Consider the following 5,292-nt stretch of genomic DNA (forward strand, 5'->3'; position numbering starts at 1 on the left):
AAATGGTTCTGTCAACAGACAAAGCTACTCCATCTTTGTATGGGTCAAAATCAGTGTCTTTTATCAACTCCAGAGGGACGTCTGTATTACCACACCCACAACATCAACAACTATTAAGCCATGTATTACCAAACTTTTTCCCTTCTTTGGAGATTTATACTGCCTATCTTGACAATGCCAGTTTTAACATAGCACTGCAGTAGATCTATGGTCAGTGGCTACGGACTGGGCTTCTGCACAACCCCAGGGATATTCAGCCAAGGGATGATCCCTACCTTGGATGTCAGACGGACTTTGGCATGATCCTGCTATCACCACCACTTGATCCCCCAGGTGCAAAGTAGTCCCCTCTTCTGCCAGCTCTTAATACCTCATTAAGGCTCATTTAATTTGGGATGAAAGGCTGGCAATACTTAAGCTCATTCTGTGACCTAATGGAGGCAAGTCAGCCAGCCAAATCAGCTACCCAGATGAAAAGGCTCGTGACAATAATAAAAGCCCTAGATGTGAAGCCTGAAATTTGGGGGCTTTATTTTCCCCATTTGTATATTGAGAGGGTTGGATTTAATTGCTAGAAGTCTTCTCTGCACTTCAAATGATCAGTCTTGCTATAATTGTCCGATTGTTACTCCCACCTCACAAATCTTCAGTGGCTCACTATTACCTCCAGAAGACAATCCAAACAATATGACATTTAATGCTTTCCACTCAGGTACCCAAACATCACTCTTTTCACATACCTCAAGGTCCATGAAAGGATAACCAACTGAAAAGGAATCTTTCCATCTTTTCACGAACCACAGTTTCTTGTTTGCACATCTCACAGGAGCACTTAATCCTTTTCATTTGGAGATGGACATGATTTTTCTTCCTCATCTGGTCTGTAACTCAGTTTACTATCTATGTGGCAATTATTACGTGTCTTATTTCAGGTTTCATTCAGGTAGTTCTAACAAAATACCAGAGACTGGGTAGCTTATAAAAACAGAAATTTATTTCTCACAGTTTTGGAGGCTGAGAAGTCCAAAAGGAAGGTGATAGCATGGTCCGGATTCTGGGACTTCTCTCTGTGTCCTTACACAGAAGATGGGGCAAGCTGGCTCTCTGGGGTATCTAAGGTCATCAATCCCATTCATGAGGGTCCTGCCCTTATGACCTATTCACCTCCCAAAGACCTGCTCTCCTAATTTGATCACCTTGGGGGTTACGATTTCAACATAGGAGACACAATATGTGATTTTCCCCTCTAAGTTTTAATTTCTCCATCTATGAGGCGATAATAATCTGTGTTTTATAATGTTATTGTGAAGTGGAATGAGTTAACATAAGTATAGCACCTAGCATAATATATAATTCAATAAATAATAAATTAACAGTGTCATGAACAAAGGATTAGAAAATGTTATTTTTGGTTGGGACTAGCTACTATGGATGACTTTTCTGTATAACTCTTAATGTCAAAACCATCCATAAATTTGCACTGCTGTAGCCTTTTTCTTTCCTCCCTTCCTTCATCTTTTCCTTCCCTTCTTCTTTCCTTTCATCCTTCCACAAACAAGTTCTAATAAGAAAGCTCTTATGGTACTGTTTCTTAAAGTGTTTTCTTCAGAACATGAGTCTTTGCAGATGGTCTTTGAATATTTTTTTTTAAAAAAAGGATTGCATGATAGTAGTCTCTATCTTTGAGATTAATAATGCTTACTAATATAGTAGAGCCCAGAGAAGAATTATAGTGAGGAAATTTCTTTAACCTTGTTTAACTCAATGTTTTCACAACTTATTTGATCTTGGAAATGATTCCATTGTGAAATTGATTAACGTCTGGGATTGCTATGAATTTCTAGAGTAGACTTATTTCTAATTCTCCTCTGTCCCACCACATGGTAGGGTTGTATTTCTCTGCTCTTTAAAATTGGGCAAGACCATGTGGCATATTTTGGCAAATAAAATGTGAGTGGATGTGACATACGTCACTTCTGCCTGAAATTAAAGGATTGGTGTCTGATCCTCCAGTTCTCTCCCTCTCCCCGGCTGTGGTTACCAACAGCATTCCTGATGTAGGAACCTAATCACTGAGTCAGAACAATATGGAGCAGAACTGCCCACTGACCTGTAATGAATATGTAATATGAATGAAAAAGAAACCTTTATCATTTGAAGCCACTGAGATTTGGAGATTGCTGGTTATAACATAACCTGGCTTATCCTAACTAGTATAATTATCTTACAGTTACTTACATGTTACAGATGCAGAGAATGTTTATAATGATTCAAGTTTCTAGATCAAAGCAAAATAAGTTATTTGGCCTTAACAATTGGAATTAATTACCACATTTTCAATATGATTGATTATATGAAGGCCTACAGTTAATGTGTACCAAAAACCCAAATTAACAACCAAACAATGAATTCAGTAAATATATCACTCACTTATATACTATTTATCAATGAACTATGATGACAGTATACTTAATAGATGGTATTTGGAGTAGGCTGGCATGAGTTGTATATACTGTTTGTGGCATTGGACTTTGGAAATCAGATATCAGTTCTTCCATCTAATAGCTATGTGACCTTAATACTTAAAATTTTAAGACATACTTAAAATCTCTGAATCTCAGTTTCTTCATTTGTAAAATAGAGATAATAATACAAACTTCATTGGTTAATTGTAAGGATGAAATGATGCAAAGAGTGCTGATCAGAGTCTCTAGCACAAGGAAACTTTCAATAGACTGATCATTGATGGTAATTAGAATGATGAGAATGCCACCAAACAGAACCTTGGTGTTAGAATGTTAGACTTTTAGGATTGCACTCTAGTTTCCAGCTAAGAGACCTTGAGGATGTATTTAACTTGTAATTTGGTTTTCTGATTTGTTACATTGAAAATATCACAGGATCAATTGCAGTAATGTTAATTATAGCTCGGATAAATTATAAAGCATATCACATATAATTATTTGATGATAATTATGATTATGATATCTCTATAATTTCATTAGCAAATACTAATTTATTTTTGTTATTTTCTGATACAGATAGTACCTGCTCATCGTTGACTAATACTTATTTTTAATGCTTCTAGACAGAGTTTTCATTAAGATGCAGTGACTCGTTCAGCTTTTCCTGGAAGTCATTCACAACTCCTCATTTTCTCTCACACTCCATTGACTAAACCGTTTCCATACACAAACATCCACTAAATCACCAAGTTTCTTTGGTTCTACCTTCTAAATTTCTCTATGATCCACCCACTGCTCTCTATCCCCTCTACCACGACCTCAAGTTTCATTGGCATTGCTGCAATGGCCTCTCAGTTGGCCCTGTCATCGATCCATTTTCTATACTGCTGCCAGAATGATCTTTCTGAAACTCATGATTATCACCCATCTCTAAAACCCTCCAACAGTTTCCGTGAAGAAAATTTCCAAATTTCTCTAACATGGCCTGCAAGACATTTCATGATTTGGCCTCTCTCTACTTGTTCAGGTTTTAGATAACCTCTAACTCTAAGTGGTCCAGTTATATCAAATACCTTACAGATACTGAAGTTTCATATTCTCTTTTTCCCCATCTGAAACTCCTTTCCCTCCAATTTTTAAACCTGGTTAACTTATGAAGAATATGTGTGGAAGGGATATTGAAATAACATTATCTAGAAAACTTTTTGCATGATTTTTTTTTTTTTTTTTGAGACAGAGTCTCGCTCTGTCACCCAGGCTGGAGTGCAGTGGCCGGACCTCAGCTCACTGCAAGCTGCGCCTCCCGGGTTTACGCCATTCTCCTGCCTCAGCCTCCCGAGTAGCTGGGACTACAGGCGCCCGCCACCTCGCCCGGCTATTTTTTTGTATTTTTTAGTAGAGACGGGGTTTCACCGTGTTAGCCAGGATGGTCTCGATCTCCTGACCTCGTGATCCGCCCGTCTCGGCCTCCCAAAGTGCTGGGATTACAGGCTTGAGCCACCGCGCCCGGCCTGCATGATTTTATAGATTACACTTTTTTACCACTCATTACAGTGATTTTTTAATGCCCTATCAGTAAAGATTAAAATGACCAGCTGACATACAACTTAATAGCAATAATAATAATAATAACCTAAATAAAAAATAGGAAAAGGACTTGAATAGACATTTTTTTCAAAGAAAGCATAAAATAGCCAACAGGTATATGAAAAGTTGAACATCACTAATCATCAGGAAAATGCAAATCAGTACCAAAATATTACCTCACACTTATTAAGATGGCTATTATCAAAAAGAGGAGAGACTAATGTTGGTAAGGATATAGATAAAAGGGAACCCTTGCACACAGCTGATAGAAATGTAAACTGGTACAGTAAATATGGAAAATAATATAGGGAGTCCTCAAAAATTTAAAAACAGAACTACTATGCAATCCAGCAATTCTACTTATGGGTATATATCCAAAAGAAATAAAATCAATATGTTGAAGAGATATCTGCACTCCCACGTTCATTAAAACATTATTCACAATAGCCAAGATATGGAATCAACCTAAATGTCTACTGGTGGATGAATGGATAAAGAAAATGTGATACACACAGACACAGATAAATATTATTCAACCATAAGAAAAGGAGGAAATTCTGCTACTTCTGACAACATGGATAAATCTGGAGGACATTGTGCTAAGTTAAAGATGTCAGGCACAGAGAGACTAATACTGTGTGATCTCACATATGTGGAATCTTTTTTAAAAAGTCAAATTTATAGAAGTATAGAGTAGAACAGTGGTTACAAGGGGCTGGAGGATGGTGGAAATGGGGAGATGGTCAAAGGGTGAAAACTTTTACTTATGAGATGAAAAGGTTCTAGGTATCTAATATGCAGTATGATGACTATAGTTAATACTGTATTGTTTACTTGAAATTTACAAAGAGATTAGATTTTAAGTGTTCTCCACCACACACAAACATACACACATACATGAACAAAATGGTAACTAAGTGTGATGACGGATGTGTTAGTTAATTTAATTGTGGTAATCATTTCACAATGTACAATTGGAATATATACAATTTTTATTTGTAAATTAATTATACTTTAAATAAGGCTGGGAGAAAATCCAAAACAAATACACCTAAAATAAAATAAAATGAGCAACTAAAAATGTTTTTTGAAATATATCTTAAAAACAATAATTTATGGCCGGGCGCGGTGGCTCAAGCCTGTAATCCTAGCACTTTGGGAGGCCTAGACGGGCGGATCACGAGGTCAGGAGATCGAGACCATCCTGGCTAACACGGTGAAACCCCGTCTCTACTAAAAA

This window comes from Colobus angolensis, unplaced genomic scaffold, assembly GCF_000951035.1.
Source record: "Colobus angolensis palliatus isolate OR3802 unplaced genomic scaffold, Cang.pa_1.0 Scaffold158, whole genome shotgun sequence".
Taxonomy (NCBI): Eukaryota; Metazoa; Chordata; class Mammalia; order Primates; family Cercopithecidae; genus Colobus; species Colobus angolensis.